Source organism: Rhinolophus sinicus, chromosome 5 (genome assembly GCF_057876585.1).
Source record: "Rhinolophus sinicus isolate RSI-liver-muscle chromosome 5, RSI-T2T, whole genome shotgun sequence".
NCBI lineage: Eukaryota > Metazoa > Chordata > Mammalia > Chiroptera > Rhinolophidae > Rhinolophus > Rhinolophus sinicus.
Window position 1 is genome coordinate 51,503,103 of NC_142505.1, and position 19,599 is coordinate 51,522,701.

The 19,599-nt window shown below is 45.2% G+C and overlaps 1 protein-coding gene across 1 annotated transcript in view; it reads right to left on the reverse strand.

Annotated features, from left to right (window-relative positions):
* Positions 1-18,705, reverse strand: part of ARHGEF3 (Rho guanine nucleotide exchange factor 3) — a 295,758-nt gene extending 277,053 nt beyond the window's left edge. Inside the window, exon 1 of the mRNA XM_019724204.3 lies at positions 18,013-18,705. The gene's annotated coding sequence lies outside the window, so the exon portion shown is untranslated. The remainder of the gene's footprint in view (positions 1-18,012) is intronic.
* Between the last annotated feature and the right edge of the window lie 894 nt (positions 18,706-19,599).

The window sequence follows — 19,599 nt, forward strand, 5'->3', positions numbered from 1 at the left end:
AAGGAAGCCCCAGCCATCACACCACTCAATGCATACTTGTTCAAAGAATGAATGAATGAATGAACGAATGAATGCCTCTTACTAATATAATGGACAAAAAGCAGGTGTTTAATTTTTGCTCTCACTGACTTTGCTGTTGGTATTAGACACATGGGTAAAAGTTAAGGAGAGGCCACCTAAATGAGTCAGTTTTGCCACCAAGTTAGCAACTCTGATAAAATTTCAGGAGCCAAGATTTAAACTGTTGGCTAAAATGACTTTCCTTTTTCCCATATTTATCGGACTTCAACTTTTCGGGCCTGTCCTTATCATTGCTACATTCACCAAGAAGTGACTGTAAAACGAGGAAAGGTTACATATTTCCCACAATTTCTTTCAAATAAAAATCTTGAAAGAGATTCCACAAAACAAGACACATAGCCTTTTACACACAGAAAAACAAAGAAAGCCTTGGAAACAAGTATTACAGTTTGCTCCCTCAAGGGGCAATCTACATTATATCTATTTTATCTATTGTAACGTTTATGGTAACTTGTTCCAAATGAGCCTGGTCTTTTTGAAATGTTATTACACTTTCACAAATATTAGCAGAACTGTCATGATTGTGTAGTCCCTATGTCAGGCACAGTGAGTGACACTCTGTCCTCAGTGGGTTTGTTTAATGTCATCCACCCTTTAAGACCTGAAATGCTAAAAGGCAATCATTATTTAATGTCTTTTTTGTTGTAAAATACACTTATTATCTGTATTTGCTAACATTCTTTAAACCTATGACACAGAGATAAGTCACCTTTTGGAGTATATCCTGTCACAGTGTGTGTGTGTGTGTGTGTGTGTGTGTGTGTGTGTGTGTACATGGCTACAGGTCCAGGCTCCTGAATTACTCATAGGTACAAATCCAGCTCTCCCATTTGCCACCTGTGTAGTCGTAGGCAGGTTGCTTCACCCCTATGAGCCTATTCCCTCTTCTGTAAAGTGGGACTGATGAGACCAGCTGACTGAGTGACAGTGAGGCTTAAAGGAGACAAAGCGTGCAGAGAGCCCTGAGCCCAGAGCCTGTACACAGCAAGCATTCGAACAATGTAGCTGCTACGTATGTTTCCAAAAAGGAGTTGCTCAAAACCTCTGGACAACTAACTCCTAGGCTGTTGAGGGGCCCTCCCAATGCCCTGCACAGGAAGTGGTTACACCTGCCTCCACCCCCACAGGGAGAAGCAGAATCAAGGAATTGAGGGGGCGGGAGGGGGTGTGCCTGGAGGAAGCTCACAGCAGCAGTGGCCTCTGAGTCATAGCCCAGCCCTTCCCTGCCACATCCTTCTGTCCACTGGGGGGTGAGCTGTGACTCACATGGGCTCCAATCCTGGGCCAATCTGACCTGGGGATGTGACGGACCTGCCCACAGTCACTTAGTACACTCTGCTGGCACTCTCCTTGTCTGTCATCTTTCACCCTCTGGTCTGACAGATCCCAGCCTGCAGTGTCAGATCTTAGCAGGACCCACTGGGCTCCCATGGGTGGTTTACCCCACCACCACATTTTTCTTGGTTTGTGCCTGTTTATTCACTGTTCCATTTTGATTTAGCTTCAACCTGTAAAGAAAAAGTCTGGGAGACTCACTGTAGTATTCACACCTCTAACTCCTCTTATGTTTTTTTTCATTGAAGTGAAATATATGTGACATGAAATTTACCATTTTAACCATTTTTACGTCTACAATTCAGTGGCATCAAGTGCATTCACAATGTTGTACAACTATCACCACTACCCATTATAAAAACTTTTTCATCATCTCAAACAGAAGCTCTGTTGTGCCCAGTAAACAATAACTCCCCATTTGCCCCTCCCCCAGCCTCTGGTAACCTCCATTCTACTTTCTGTGTTTATGCATTTGCTACTTTACGTACTTCATATAAGCAGAATTATATACTGTGTTTCCCAAAAAATAAGATCTAGCCGGACAATCGGCTCTAATGTGTCTTTGGGAGCAAACATTATGATAAGACCCGGTCTTATTTTACTATAAGATGGGGTCTTATATAAGACCAGGTTTTACATTAACTTTTTCTCCAAAAGACACATTAGAGCTGATTGTCCGGCTCGGTCTTATTTTCGGGGAAACACGGTAATATTTGTTCTTTTGTGTCTCGCTTACTTCATTTAGCATAATGTTTTCAAGGCTCACCCATGTTATAGAATTTCCCTCTTTTCTATGGTTGAGTAATATTCCATTGTATGTATATATCATATTTTGTCTATCTGTTCATTTGCCAGCGAGCTACTGTAAGTAATGCTGCTATGAACATGGCTGTACAAGTATCTGTTCGAGTTCCTGCTTTCAATTCTTTTGGGTATATACCCAGGGGTGGAACTAATGGATCATATGGTAGTTCTATGTTTAATCCTCTTACACTTTTAAGAGTCTGGCATCAAACACAGCATCTGCCACAGCTAATGCCCTGTGAAGCTCCCCCATTCTGTGTTACACACCACTCTAAGGATTTTTTGTGCATTAACTCACTTCCTTCTCAAAACAGTTCCCTGAGGTGGGGTGTGATTATTCCATCCCCATTTTACAGACAAAGAAACTGAGGGGCCAGCATCTGAATCCAGGCAGCTGCTTTTACATTGCTTTTACATTGTTTCTCCAGTTCTGAAAAAGAAATCGACTTGCTCTGCCTACATGCATTTTCTGCCCTGAACGATGCCTTACTTAGATCTTTAACATTTTTCTTTGCTCTGAGACCAAGGAATTAAAAAATAAATAAATAAAAAGGAATGGGGCAGATGATCCATTGGGTTGGATTAGTCTAGACTCATTCCTTACAGTGAGAGATCCATCTCCATCTAGATCAGTGAAAAGGGGGATTTGTTGGAAGAAAATTGGAGCAGCTCAAACCGTCCAGTGACTGGACCCAAAGGTGATATGCCTGACCCTCTCCTCGTGCCGTTGCCACTTCAGACTCTGGGGCCCCTCCGTATTGCTCTGTACCCAGGTGGCTCCAAGCATCTTTCCTGCTGCTTCTGAGTGAGTTAGGATGACCCTGAGGAAGGCATGGCGTGGCCTGGCTGTGCCTATTTGCAGCCCTGGACCAGTCACCACAGCCAGGAGGGTAGGGAACCACAATGAGCCCAGCCTGGGCCACGGCCCCCACCGGAGCTCAGGAGAACACGGACGAGGAAGCCTTCCAGAGGAGAGGGAGGGAGACTGGCCCAATGCCCAATACTGACACTCACTGTGGTGTAATCTACATTGGAAGCTGCCCAACAGAGCTGACCAAAACAACAACTTGCTACATCCACTTAGTGAAACATTATATAGCTGTTTAACAAGTAATAATCAAAGAAGGTTATGTAGCAACTTTAAAAACAAAAAAGGCTTTTGCAGGAATGTGTGGTGGGAAAAGACAAAGGACACACACACTCTTACACGCAACAATTCACAGGTGAGAAAACAGACAATAAACAAGATGAATAAGGAAAATACACCATATACTGGATAGTGACAGAAATAAGGAGAAAAAATAACCGAGGAAGGCAGAGAGTCGTGGTGCAGTTTAGATATGATCACCAAGGAAAGTGATAGCTGAGTAACGGCTGAAGAGAGTGAGGGACCAAGTTATACCGATGGGGGGAGAAGAGATTCCAGTCAGGGGGACAGTGAGTCCAAAGGTCCTGAGGCGTCCAGTTAGAGGAGAGCAATGAGGCTCTGTGGCTGGAATGTGAGAGGAAACGTGCCAAAGCATGGGGGCTTGCACACCACTGGAAGGACTTGAGCTTCTGCTGCAAAATGAGAGCCTTTTGAGGATTTTGAGCAGAGGAGTAGTGATCTGCCCACCCCGTTAGAAGGGTCCCTCTGGCTTTGAATTGAGAATAAGCTGGAACAAGGTCAGGACAGAGTCTGGGAGACCAGCAAAGAGACTGCCATAACCATTCAGGGGAGAGGGGAGCATGGCTAGGACAAGGATGGTAGCTGTGAGGGCAGTAAGCAGTGCCACGGTCTAGGTATATTTTTAAAGTACACACAGTGGGATCTTCTGATAAGTGTGGGGTGAGAGACACAATAGTCCAAGATGAGACCCCAAGTTTTGGGTCTGAGCATCAGAAGGATGGAGTTGCCAATAACTGAGATGTGGGTAGAGGCCCAGGAGAGGGAGGTGTCCTGGTAAAGAAAGGGCTTCAAGGAAGAGAAAGTGATCAACTACATCAAACACTGCTGGTAGCCAGGCAAGATGGTGCCAGACAACGGGAGTAAACAACATGGCCGCCACTGCAGACTCGGTCAAGAGATGTTCATGAGGGGCCCCCAAGCCTGCTTGGAATGATGGGATCTAGAGAGAATGGGAGAACAGCATTATTTATAACAGCCAAAAGGGGGAAGCAGCCCAAGAGTCCCTCAACAGATGAATGAATACACAAAATGTGGTCTATACATACAATGGAATATATTCAGCCTTAAAAAGGAATTTCTGACACATGTGACAAGATGAACTTTAAACACATTACGCTAAGTGAAATGAGCCAGTCACAAAAAAAGACAAATAGAGTCTGATTTGTATTGATTCTACTTATAATTGGTATCTAGAGCAGTTATTAATAAATTCATAGAGACAGAAAGTAGAATGGTTACCAGGGGCTGGGGAGAGGGAGAAATGGGAAATTGTTTAATGGATAGAGTTTCAGTTTTGTAAAATGAGGAAGTTCTGGAGATTGTTGCACAAAAATATGAGTATGCTTAATACTACTGAACCAGACACTTAAAATGGTTATGATGGCAAATTTTATGTTACGTGCATTTTATCACAATATTTTTTTAAGTCAGAGAGAATGGGTGGCAAAGAAATGGAGTCAGCAAGTCCAGACAATTCTTCCAAAAAAATCTGACTACAAACTGAAGAGAAATGGGGGCATAACTGGAGGGAGAAATGGGGTGAAAAGGGGGTTTTGGTTGTGGGTTTTCCTAAGTTGGGAGAAATAACAGCATATTTGTCTGCTGATAGGGCTGACACAGTAGACGGCATTATTAAATGCTTACATTACTTTCAAAATAAAAGCAATATTGTGGGGTGATGAAAATGTTCTGGAATTAGATAGTTGTAATGGCTGCTCAACTTTGTGAATATACTAAAAACTACTAAATCGGATACTTTAAAAGGTTGGTTTTACGGTATGTGAATTATATCTCAATAAAAATGAGATAACGTAAAAACTATGGTAAATTTAATGTTGTCTGGATACCATGCTCTCATATACAGCCTGAGTTCTCACCAGACAACTCCAGATCCAACAGTTACTGTGGCCAGTGACCCACACGTCACCACAACTGTGTGGTAGCTTGTGGCACAGGCACGGGTTTGCAAAGTCTTCCAAGTTTAGGTGGAGACACAAATGATACATGAGTCCCCTGCAAATAAATGCACTGAGCGAGCACTCACTAGCTGCAGATAATGGCTCTGTTTACTTGGGGCCATGAACTCTTAGGTTTCTGATCTAAAAGCGAAATGTAAGAAAAATCCGTTCAACTCAAAGCAAGAAAATCAGCTCCACTCCCTGCCACCCCCACCCCCACCCCCTCCATCTGCCAGCCCATGCTAACCCCTTGTAATTCCATAGGAATGAGGGATGGGCTTATTTTGCAATCCATCAAGGAAGAGGCAGTTCTTCCTGAAATGCCCTCCTATTTATAACAATATCACACTCCTGCTTCCCACTGCCTGTCTTCAGAACAACTTCAAACAATATCTTACCCCTGTGATGCTTAATTTTATGTGTCAACTTAGCTAGACTATAGTGCCCAGATATTTGGTCGAACATTATTCTAGATGTTTCTATGAAGGTGCAGGTGTTTTTTAGATGAAATTACCCATTTAAATCAGTAGATATCGAGTAAAACAGTGGTCTTCATAATGTGGGTGGGACTTGTCCAATCAGTCAAAGGCCTTAGTAGAACACAGACTGACCTCCGGTATCAAGAAGGATTCTGCCAGCAGACTGCCTTTGCATTCAAATGTCAACTCTTCCCTGAATCTCCAAACTGCCACTACCCTGCAGATTTTGAACGCCCCCGCCACCCAACCTCCATAATCACGTAGAAGAATCACCAATTCCTTAAAATTCCAAGGAAGAATAACATATCTATATATTGATCAAAGCCATCATAGTGGATACATTTGTTTTTATATGTAACTTTAGGTCAAACAAGTGGTATTAATTTTGTATCCATTTGTGGCTACTTTTTCAATACATAACAATTCATTAGGATACTAAAGTGTATCCTATTTCTTAATTGCTACAGGAGATAGGTACCATGTTTCCCCGAAAATAAGACCTAGCCAGACCATCAGCTCTAATGCATCCTTTAGCAAAATTTAATATAAGACCTGGTATTATATTATATATTATATTATATCATATCATATTATATAAGACCCGGTCTTATATTAATTTATGCTCCAAAAGACGCATTAGAGCTGATGGTCCAGCTAGGTCTTATTTTTGGGGAAACACAGTATTTCATACTTCAACATTCAAAGTAAAAACGTTAGTCTGTGTTTTAGCTAGTCTTCAGAACATTTGCTATCATTAGCAACAGTTACACATGCAGAAAATCTACTTGTTACAGATTAGTAATATGACACATAAACAAATTTAAAACCACTACAAATTCTAAGACTTGCAAATATTCTCAGTACTAGCATCTAACTTATTACGTAATTCATTTTTTGAGATTGACTCTAATCAGTTCAAATGCTGAATGAGAAACAAAGAACATTTTATTAATAAGATTGACAGTCAGAAAAAGCAGAGAACCATATTATTTCACTGATATGTGGGATATAAAACTGAAAACAACAAAAGAACAAGACAAACAAATGAAGGAACAAAAACTCATAGACATAGACAATACTTTAGGGGTTACCAGAGGGTAAGGGGGGCGGGGGGCTCTAGAAGAGGGTTAACAGGGCCTAATATATGGTGATGGAAAGAGAACTGACTCTGAGTGGTAAACACACAATGCAAGATGTAGATGATATTACAGAATTGTACCTGAAATCTATATAACTTTACTAATGATTGTCACCCCAATAAACTTTAAAAAACAAAAAAAGATTATGACCTTCAGTCTCCTTAAATTGAAAAGAGAGACCTTATTTCTTGACCGAGGAATGACCATTCTTGAGGATTACCACCACAAATATTAACTCCATCTCTGAAGTACATTCGTTTTTATTCCATGTATAATTTAAATATGTTACCATCCACTGACACATTAGTTCAATGTTTTATTCTTCCACACATCCTATAAGTAAGTCTGTATAACTGTTAAGGTTGTAAATTATAAGAAAAAACATCTAGGGCCATCAGCATCTCTTTTTCTTGTTGAATAAAGTGACACAGTACGGTGTATTGTTGAATTTAAGTCTGGAGACCTTGGATAAAACATTTAACTCCTGAATTTGTGCAATGGAAGTGCACCTGGCACTGATTTAGCCTATGGCACACCTGGCTTCTCTTTATCCTAAGGGCATGATGGTAACCCCTAAAGATCCTCCCATTCTCCCCTGCTTCCATGGCTAGAGAAGCATGGTGAGAACTGGGGACCCCTATAGCCCTGGAGGCACCAGGGAGGGAGTGGTGGACAGTATGGGGTGAGGCCACATTTTAAGTTGTCTTACGTATTGGACAAAGAGGTAACATTTTATTTAAGGAAAGGGGTCTGCTGCTAAAGCAATTTTTGTGTCCTGCCCGCCCCAATTCACTGGCCTCATAGCCTAAAGAATGGAATAAAAATAAGAAAGGAATACTATCACATATTAAAAGATTAGTTTACACCCCTGCACACACTCATGCATTCCAGATATAATGCTTTGCACACGTCCAAGATAGTATCCTCATGAAAGAAGAAATAAAAAGGGAAGAGCCTACATGTGTATCAATAGGAACCTGGTTTTCCAAACGTAAGAAACAACCTGGGAACTCCACTGGAAGTTGCAAATCCACTCACACTTCTGCTTACTCTCAGCTGGGGTGAGTAGTTCCATTTTAAATAAAACCGTGCTAATGTGTGGGTGTGAGATGGAGTTGTTTATTACTGTTGTTTCAAAAAAGCAATTAAAAAAGCATTAATTTGGGCTGAGTTTTTACTTCGTTTCTGGAGGGGAATACATTATACGCAATAGAAATGATTCTGAGATCTCCAAAATCTAAGCTACTTTGGTTTAGCAGGTTCCCTTTACATCAGCTGTGAAAGAAGGCAGTTTGTAGGGATTTTATATTCCATTCTTTAGTGGAGCGTGTGTGCACTTGGGTATGCACATGGAAAGTTAGGGGAAAAACACAATGATATAACCCAACCCCCAAACAAGGAAGCATGTTACAGAACTGAGTTTCCAGTCTCAGAAGGTGCAGCTCAGCTGACCTTGTGTAACCTCTGCCTATGACACAGCTCCCAGTGGGGTGGGGGGACTATTTCTCTCCAGCATGGCTTTAATTTCACAAAAGCCCTGTGCGGTCTTGCAAACTCAAGTGTTTTTCTTAACAAATCACTTACATTTCATGCGCTCTAGGCCCTCACTAATCTCTGGCCAGCACTGTGAGTCAGAAAATATTTATATGACCGCCTGAGTCCTCTGAAGGAGAGCTGGCAAGTTAATTTTGTGAGGTGGAGTGACTGTTAAACAGCATTGCAGTAAATGAATGGCAGAACTGATACCAATGTTGACAGCTCTGTTTCATTATACTAATAAAGAAAGTTACGTTACCTATTAGAGCAAGATAACAATGATGCTACCTAATCGTATTGAGCACTTACATATGGTGGGGGCTGGCTTTTCACACATTTTTTACTGTGACTCATTGCAAGAAATTAATCTAGACTGTAATGTGTGCATGCACAGATCGGAAACAAAAGTTTGTTGAAACAGTACTTACCCTATGAAGTCGAATGTCCTCTGAATATTTTCTACACTAGCGAATTTATGCTTTTTTAAAAAATGGTGGTTGTGAGACCCACCAAATTTATTTCACTAATGGGTCAAAACCTTCTGTTTGAAAACACTGTGCTACAGAAGTTACTATGTGTTTTACATGTACTGTTTCATTTAATCCTCACAACAACCTCATGGAGGGATGTTGCTATTCCCGTTTTATGGATGGGGGAACTGAGGCACAGGAAGATAACTTGCCTAGGGTCACACTGTGACTAGTGGAGCTGGAATTGAACCCAGAAAGACTGAGTCCTTTTAAAAGTTCCTGGTGTGAATCCAGGCCACATACTGTGTTTCCCCGAAAAGAGATGCTGATGTCCCTCGGTTTTTTCTGTGCAGCCTGAAGGATGGGCCTCTGTCTCCTCAGAAGACTCAATGACTTCGGGAGCTGAGTGAGTGACGCACCCAGGAAAAAGTACTTCAGGATCCAGATTTAATGTTTTCAGATGGAAAACTCCCCACTGACCTACGGACTCAACACAACCCCTATCAAAATCTCAGCTGCCTGTTTTGCAGAAGGTGACAAGCTGATGGGGACACAGAATAGCCAGAACACTCAAGAAAAAGGGAAAAGTTGGAGGACTCACATTTCTTGATTTCAAAACTTGCTACAATACTATAGTAATCAAGACAGTAAAGACAGTGGCTGGCATAAGGCTAGCCAGATAGATCAATGAATAGAACGGAGAGTGCAAAAATAAATACATTTATGGTCAGTTCATTTTGGACAAGGATGTCAAGACAATTCAATGGGAAGAATAACCTTTCCAACAAATCCTTCAGGCACAACAGGATATCCACATGCAAAAGAATGAAGTTGGACCTCTACCTCAGTCAACACACAAAAATTAACTCGAAATGGATCAAAGGCCTAAATCTAAGAGCTAAAACTATAAAACTCTTAGAAGAAAACTTAGGCATAAATCTTCTTGACCTTGGATTAGGCAAAGGTTTCTTAAGTATGATACCAGAAGCACAAGCAATACAAGAAAAATAAATCAACTGGACGTCATCAAAATGAAAACCCTGTGCTTCAAAGGACACCATCAAAAAAGTGAAAAGACAACCCACAGAATGGGAGAAAATATTTGAAAATCATATGTCTGATAAGGGACTAAACCTACAATACATTAATAACCCTGATAACTCAATAATAAAAAGACAAATAATCAAATTTTTTAAATAGGCAAAAGGTCTGAATAGATATTTCTCCAAAGAAGATATACAAATGGCCAATACACATGAAAAGATATTCAGCCAACACAACAATGAAGGAGAACAAAGTTGGAGAACTGACACTACCTGACATCAAAATTTACTATAAAGCTATAGTAATCAAGACAGTGTGGTACTAGCAAAAGAACAGACAAATAGATCAATAATCAAACAGATTAGAGAGGCCAGAAATAGATGCCCATAAATATAGTCAACTGATCTTTGACAAAGGAGCAAAGGCAGTGCAGCAAAGACAACCTTTTTACCAAATGGCACTGGAACAACTGGAAATCCACATGAAAGATGTAAACCTAGACACACCTCACATCTTTCACAAAAATTAACTCAAAATAGATAATAGACTTCATGGTAAAATGCAAAAGTATAAAACTCCTAGAAGAAAGACCTAGATGACCTTGGGTATGGTGCTGCCCTTTTAGACACTGAAAACATGATTCATGAAAGAAATAACTGATAAACTGGATTTCATTAAAATTAAAAACGTCTGCTCTGCAATAGATAATACCAACAGAATTAGAAGACAAGTCACAGACTTGGAAAAAGTATTTTCAAAAGACACATGTGATAAAGGAGTTATCTAAAATAGACGAAGAATTCTTAAAACTCCACAATAAGAAAACTAACAACCTGAAAAAAAAAGAGTCAAAGACCTTAACAGGTACCTCACCTAAGCAGATATACAGATGGCAAATAAGCATATGAAAAGCTGCTCCACATCATATGTCATCAGGGAGATGCAAATCAAAACATTGAGATAGCACTACACACCTATTAAAATGGTCATAATTTGGAACAGTGACAACATGAATTGCTGACAGGATGTGGAGCAACAGGAACTCTCATCCATTGCTGGTGGGATACAGAATGGTCCAGCCCCTTCAGAAGACAGTTCAGTGACTTCTTAAAAAACTAAACATACTCCTACAAGATGCCACAATCACTCTCCTTGGTATTTGTCCAAAGGCGTTGAAAACATGTCCACACAAAACCTGCACATGGATGTTTGCAGCAGCTTTATCCATAGTTGCCAAAACTTGGAAGCAACCAATATGTCCTTCAATAAGTGAATGGCTAAACGGTGGTCCATCCAGACAACAAAATTCAGTGCTGAAAAGAAATGAGCTTTCAAGCCATGAAAAGACATGAAGGAACCTCAAATGCACATTACTAAGTGAAAGAAGCCCATCTGAGAAGGCTACATATTATACGATTCCAACGATATGATATTCTGGAAAATGAAAAAATATGGAGACAATAAAAAGATCAGTGGTGGCGGCCGGGGGAGGGGACATGGGAATGAACAGATGGGGCACAGAGGATTTTCAGGGCAGTGAAAATAGTCTGTATGATATTATAATGATGAATAAATGCCATTATGCATTTCTCCAAACCCACTGAAAGTACAGCACCAAAAGTGAACCCTCAGGTAAACTACTCGCTTGGAATGGTTACGACGTGTGAATGTAGGTTCACCCTTGGTCACAAACGTGCCACTCTGGTGAGTGGTGTTGTTCACAGCGGAGGCTGTGCCTGTGTGGAAGCAGAGGGTAGAGAGGAAATCTCTGTACCTGCCTCTCAATTTTATTATAAACCCAAACTGCTCAAAAAATAGTTAAAAAAAAGATACGACACCACTAGTCATCAGGGAAATGAAAATCAAAACCACAGATACCACTTCACATGCACTAGGATGGTAATAATCAAGAAGATGGACAATAACGGGCTGGCGAGGATGTGGTCATGGGGACCCTCACGCACTGCTGGGGGGATTGCAGAATGGTGCAGCCACCAGCCGCAAGGTCCGCAAAATGTTAAACATAGAATTACCCCATGACCTGCAATGCCATGGCCAGGTACATACCCAAGAGATCTGAAAACATATTTCCACACAAACTTGTACACTCTTCTCTGAGGAAGGGGAGAGTTAGGGAATACTTAAAAAAAAAAAGGAGAGATGCTTATGGACAGAGCAAGTGCTCTTGGACATACAGCTAAATGGAAAAAATTAATTGGGGAACAATACCTATAAAATGAGCCCATTATGTTGGTTTTTAAAGGTATTCACAGGTACGCACACCTATGCGTAAAAACATAAAGCCAGCTGACCATAAATGTTCTCTCCGAAGCAAGCCTGAAATGGGGGAGGTGTAATTTCAACATTTACTCTACAACTTCCAATTTGTTTGCATTTGTGTATACTAAGAGTATAACGAGGCTTTCTCATGCAGAAACAGCACTTTTTCTAGCCAAAAGGGAAGGAAAGGAGGCAGAGGCCACTGGAGTTGGGCCATGCGGGAAATTCTGACAGGGGACACGAGCAGAAGAGCATTCAGGTGGGAAGAGCAGGAGCAAAGATGTACAAGTGGGAATGCCTCTGGGCCTCTGGGGGGCTGTCGGGTGGCTGGGGGTGTGGTGTGCTGAAGTCATCAGAACAGTGAGTTGAAACAGCCAGGTTGCAAGGGTGTTGTATGCCCTTCAGGGACCAAGGGCCAAGAGTAAAGGAGGGGGACCCTTATAAGCTGGGGGTACTGGTGTGAGAGCTCCGTGGGGGAGGAAGGTGGACGTGGCTGGGCAGAAAGTCTCAGCGGCCTTTCACACCTGGCCTCTGTCTCACAATAAGCAGACCCCCACCTCCATTATCCAGATTTGGCTCCTAATAAAATCATCTCTGAAAAAGATAGTGCCTGCATTTGGTAAAGTCTCCAAATCTGAACGATGAACTTCCATTGTGTGAGTACAACGTTTCTACAGGAGCACAAAGCCGTGATGGAGTGACCTGGGCCAGTCTTAGTCACCAGATGCCGACCACAGCCATCCCTTCCTGCATGCCAGCTATGGTAGGAATAAGCACTTGGCAAATAGTTCCTCATTTAATGCTCACAGCAAACCTGTGAGGTATAGCCAAGCATTGCCCCCACTTACAGACGAGCTTGTCCAAGGTCATTCTACTAGGAGCCCTGGAACACAGGCCCCTAACTGTGTTCCGGTCTCTACAGCCTCCAGGCTTGCAATTCGCCTTCAAGCCAGCCAGTAAACTGCTCTGGTTTCCAGGAAAATATTACAGAGCTCAGAATTGGAGATGAATTCAGGGCTTGGGGTTCTATCAGCAGGAACAGCAAATCCAGGCTCATAAAGCTACCATATGCTGGCTGGAAGTGGGGTTTGGGGGCAAGGAACCAAGATAGACTGTTAAATAACTATCCTGGTCTCTAGCTAGCTGACCCAGGCAAGACACACGAAAATGCCTCCTCTGTCCTCCAACTCCAGCCAAGGTTCCCAGCCTCTTTCTGGAGCAGTTTGGTTTTGACCTGGGCCCCATGTTTAGCTCTGCCCTGACTAGTGGGTCCACCTTGGAAAAGTCAGGAGACACCTGGGAAATGAAGGCCATGTCTTCCTCCAGCCTTGTTGTTTTGTGGCCATCAGTGACCTTGAGGCAGCCATCTAACATCCCAACAAACCCTGCGTCAGGGACTGAGCGTTATCTGGGAACGGCCTCCACCCCCTAGAGCTGACTCCAGGGGGCCATGCACCCAAGTGAGGCCTGTCAGAGGTATTTCGAAACACCCACCTCTCTTGCCATCACTAAATAAATCTTCTGGGAAGATGCTCATCACCTCCAGCTCCAAGTGAGCAGAGCCCCAGGGAGACACACAGTTGGCAAGTTATTTGTCACTCCACACCCCGATGCCCAGTGCAGAGGATGGGGACAGTACCAGGGCCCTGGGCCACAGGATAGGTGTGAGCGTATCTGAGGACGTCAGCGCAGAGCCCAGAGCACAGACCAACTGGCATTTCCTGAAGGTGTCAGCTCCTTCTCACAGCGTACTCACATGTACATACACATACACACACACACACACACACACACACACACACACACACACAGCTATAATCGATGAGAATCTTGTGTCATCTGAATGCTAGTAACACTTTATTTGCACCTTCACACATGCTGTTCTCGCTTCCTTCCATCCCACCCCACCCTCCTTTAGGGTGATGTATAGCCATCCCTTTATATCTTCTTAGATGTCACTTTTTCTAAGAAGCCTCCCTGTCACACCTCCTCCCCAATATTACAGCTAAAGAAACCAAGACTCAGAAAGGCTAAGTTAGTACTTCAAGGTCATACAAGCAAGGTCTCACGTCTTAAGCCCCTGGAATCTTACACTGTGTTAAATAACATCAATTGATCAATCAATCAACCAATCGATGGAGAGAATGGGAAGCACGCATCTCCTGGTCCACAATCCTATACATTCTGATTTCTTCATTTATCCATCAAAGCCTTGCTAAGCAACTCTAGGTGGTTCCCTCTACGTGATGAAGTGGATGTGACCAAATGACACCATGGCTGGCAGGTGGGTAAGGCAAGTCTTACTATGTGTAGAATTATAATTCCAGCAGTGCCCCCTCGTCTCATGCTCTTAGTCCAGGTGGCAATTTTAGGAAACATCATCACTTTGGGTCCCACTCTGTGGAAAAGAAGCCTTCTGGTCAACCAGAGTGCACACAATGCCAAAATCTTACTCCAGCCACTTGCTAGGATTTGGGGAGGGGGTGGGAGTGGTTCTGCCCACACGGCCTATTTCCCTTTCCCTTCCCCAGTGAGATAGACCATGTCCAGGGCACAACAGCTGACTGGTCACACCAGGGATTCAACCACAACCTAGGGCTCCATATGAATGGAACAGTCTTCCCCACATGTCCACATGGCTGCTCGAACGCTGCACCAAGGTGCGCCTTTATCTGACCAACTCTGCCTCCATGCCAGTCACGCTGGATCCCTTTACCCAGCTCAGCTTCTTCATTACACTGGTCGCACCCCTGATATATTACAGATCCAGTTGTCTACGGCCCATCTCCCCCACCGGGAGGTGAACTCCACAAGGGAGGAACATGGTCCGTTTCCTTGACTGCTGTGTGGCCCGGTGCCAGAGCCCTCTCTCCATAAATGATTCTTGAATAAATGAAGTAAACGAGCTGAAAATGGCTAAAGCACATGTAGAGATAGGACTTCACTTAACTACAGCCTCCCTCAGTCTTGTTTTTTTAAAAAAATAGAAAGCACATCCATTTTCATACAAGTAACCAATTGAACAATTTTCATGAAAGTGACAAAGAAAAGCTTATCTTCAAATCTCTCCATAGCAGACCCCACTCCACCCACCACACTGACGATCTCCCACGCAGAAAACTGAACTGACTCAATAAATCAGAATCAATCCAATTAAAAACATTTCACTTTCACTTGAGTTTTGACCAGTATATGCAAGGTGATCTGAATCAGATAATACTTGTACAAACCATTAAGATAACGGGTCCAAGAATTAATTTTTTAAATACAGCTATGGCCACGATTAATAGATTGATTTAAGAATGATTCAAAAAAACTCAGGGAAAGAACAAAAGAGTGAAAGAAACAGAGCCCCACCCCCACTCTCCGACTCCCCCCACTCATCCCCGCTGCCCAGTGTAGTTATGGGGTCCTGAACAACAGAGAACTTGGCCTTGAGGCTCTCTACAGCAGTTGTCTCTTGATGCCTCTTTGCCTCAGGCCCCCTCTAATGATAGACGACCCAGTAGTACACTGAGTTCTGGTCAGGGGCTTGGGAAGCTTGGTGATGGCACAGAAGAAGGGACAGCACACTGGGATGGCCAGTGACGAGGGTGATGAGGACGCAGAGTAGGCCAGAACGACTGGAATGGTAGCATGCAGAAGCCTGGACGCCACATCTCGTCCTCATCAGAGTGGGTGCAGGGACTATGTCTGTTTCTCTGCATCCCTCATCTTCCCTCCAATGGAATGGGCTGTCTCAGAAGGCAGAGTTCCCTGTCACTGGAGGATTCAAGCTCAGGTTAAGTAATAACAAGGACGAGAGGTGGTGAAGGTGATTTAAACTGCAGGTTGAACAGTGTGACCTTATAGGTCACTTTTAACCTGGCTCTCCTGACTAGTGGCCAGTTCCTTTGCATTTCACTACTCTTAAAAGCACTCCAGCCTCACCTCACTTTATTCAGTGGATGCTCATTCATTCTGTCACACAGGGACATTTACTGAGCATTCTCTCTGTGCCAGGGACCAGAGTTCAGCAGTGAACAGGGCACCACTTCTGCACACTTGGATTCTACATTCTCCTGAGTGGATGCAGACAGTAAACCCACAAGTAGATACACAAATAAGATCATTTAAGTTAAACTCCATGAAAAAAATACAATGGGAGAATGTGACAGAAATTGATGAGGGAAGGGGCTGCTTTCGACAAAGTGGTCAGGGAAACCTTCTCTACAGAAGACACATCTGAGCTAAAGGGTGAAAAAATGCCAGACATGAGAAGTAGTGGTGGAAAGCTGCGCTCAGGAGAGGGAAGAGCATGTGCAAAGGCCCTGAGCCTGAGTTCAAACGTTCATGAATTGCATCCCATCCTAAAAGCTCCATCACAGGCCAACATTCCCTACCCCCATAGCCTGCCTTCCTCTTCCCCCAACTGACTTCTTCAACAGATTTTACCAAGTCAAGGCAGACCTGAATTTTCCACTGGGAAATTCCTCTGAGTGAGGGCGCAGAGGAACACGTGTGCACTTCCACCTCTAGGAGGCAGAGGTAACAGTGACATCTCGAGTCCCTAAAAATACGGGCCTGCCCTGTCCAGGGGGTGAGAACCCACATCTCCCCACCAGCTGTTCAGGGTCCACTTTTGTGGGGTGCAGGCCTTTTGCAGAATATGATGAAAAGAGACCACTCTGGAAAAACATACAGCCATGCTCCAAACATCTCATGTACATTTCAGGTGGTTCCTGGAGCCCCAGGTTCTGAACTCCAGTCTGTGGATACCACTGCCAGAAGAAACTAAACTGTTGCGCCCAGGGAAACTGAGGGAAGGGACAATCTGCTAGAGGTGAATGAATAGAGGGGAGGGGACAAGATCAGGCCTTTGGGTCCCTAAATAGACTGCCACACTCACAGAAACTAGAGCATGTCAGACTGCCGAGGGGCCCAAGGCCTGAAGGAATTCAACTGAAACCTTACCCACTCCACCGCCAGAGAAGCAAACATCCAGGTACACCCCAGAGCTTCCAGAGGAGGTCTGAGACTCCATCTCCCATGAGTGTCCTTGACAAAGGTCATCTCTAACCTCACATTCTGAGATACATTTTACACAAGGCTGGTTAACTATAGTAACGGTTACTGCAAAGTTAGGGTGTTTTGGGGCACCAGTTAGGGTGAAGGGGACACCACAGCAATTGTCTGAATAATGCAGCTCTCAGTAGGAGAAGGGAAGGAGCAAGAGCCTGCTCACCCACCTCACTGGGGAGCTAGGAATGAGAATGCCCAGTTAGACAGGTGTCAGCCATAATAAAGTGCAGCTAACACATGTAGAACTTACCTTGTGCCAGGCACAATTTTAAGAGCTTTTATCTTACACAACCCTTTAAGTCTTGTATTATCATCACCCCCATTTTGCAGATGAGAAAACTGAGGCATAAATAGGTGAAGTAACTTGTCCAAGACTACACAGTTAAGACAAAGACATAGCAAAGCTCTTCTCTTCCACATCCCCAAGAAGAAAGCGGTTACACCTGGTTCGTCCATAAAATGCTTAAGCATCTGCCGGTGCTTCCTTTCAGGCAATTAGTGAAGCAAGAGCCCTCTCAGAACAGGCCGCTCTGTTTCAGCAACGTTCATTCAAGCCCACGATGAAGCCGCTGACAAGGGCGGCTCTTTCTCGTGGCAAAGCCCAAGGGAACCATTTCCACCCGGCTCGGTCAACTTCCACTCTCAGAAAACGCTCACCTGTCTCTGGCTACGAGGCTCGGAGGTTCACATTAACCCCTTGGTGTCCGCCTCCCTTGCTTCTGTCTCAGGATCCTCGGGCCGCGCAGTTTAAAAGATGCAGCCCCGGCACAAGGGCCCGGAACCCCGGCCACCGCCCCGCGCGCTCAAAACCGGGTTATCCGCGGCCAAGTGACCGACGGCCTGGCGAGCCACGACCAGCAGCGCCCGACGCGAGTCTGACCTGAGGGCGACCCACCAGGGCTGGGGAACACACCCGGAGAAACGGGTCGCGTCCCAAGACAGGTGGCGCCTCGCTCCCCGGAAGTTGCTCCGGGAACTTTCGTCCAAGAGCCACAAATGGACCGAAGTCAGGGTCTCCAGCGCGAGTGGCGGCCGGTCGGCTCTGCGCACCTGCCCGCGCCCAGGGCGCCCAGAGCACTCCAAGTGCCCTGGGCCAGAAAGCGCATTGAGGCCGCTGCGGGCACCGCGACCCGGCGTGGGCGACTCCGAGTGGGGGGTCCACCTCCGGTTGGGTCGGTTAAGGCAGGGGAGGAGCCAACCCCAGATGGTGTCCCGCTCCGGGGTGTCCAGGGGCTGTCCAGCCAGGGAGGGTGTAGCCGAGGGGCGGGGTGCCCGGCTGGCCGCCCGCACTCACCTCGGCGCCCGGCGCAGGCTCGGCACAGCGGGGCTGGAGAGCGCACGGCCGCGGCTGCACTGGTGGCGGCGGCTGCGGGGGCGGCACCCTGGGGCGGGGCCGGGGGCGGGAGCCGGGAGGCCGGGCTGGCCACGTGGGCGGGAGGCGGACCCGGGACCCCCACGGGCGCCCGAATTAGGTGGTGCGGGACCCAGACTCAGTCACACCGGTCGCCGCAGGGCGCTCCCTACTCCCCATTTCCTGCTAGGCTCACAGGGAGTAGAACGAAGGAGAGCGGATGGGGCAGCTGGCCCCCGGGGCATCCCCCGCCACCCAATCCAGACTCCAGTGGAGAGAATTTACCCGGTCGGGAAAGGGATACGCAGTCCGCCACGGCTCCCGCTCCCCGGACTAGAAGGCGCCGCGCAAACCACGGGGGCGGCTCGCCGGACAGGTATCGGAGCGGGATGGGACTGCGGCGACGCCCACGCCAGGGGTGGCAGGGGCTGCCCTAGCGGGCGAAGCGGGGAGCCTACGCGTGGAGCCTCACCCCCGCCGCTGGGCTGACCTTGAGCATGTCGAGTCTTGCCCGAGCCTCACTTTGCTTGATTGTGGGGGTGAGAATGAGGAAGAGCCACCAGCGGCGCGAATCCCCGCGCGCCCAGCGGGTTGTGGGGAATCGCCGGTTTGTGGGCCGATGCTGAGCCTGAAAGAGCAGCAGACCGCAGTGGCCTCGGTCAGCCGTGCGGAAGTAAACGTGGGACTCTAAATAAAACTTTTTTTTTGCATTAATTCGTTCATTCGACAGATAAATGCCTACTGTCCTCAGGACCTCATAAGAACAGGAATAAAGAATGCCCCATACTGTAAGTTCCAAAATTCATTAGTTGTTTTCATGTGCTAGGTGTTTGACTTGAATATTCACACCAGCCCAGTGAGGTATAGGGGTTGTGCAGGCCCACTTCTCAGAT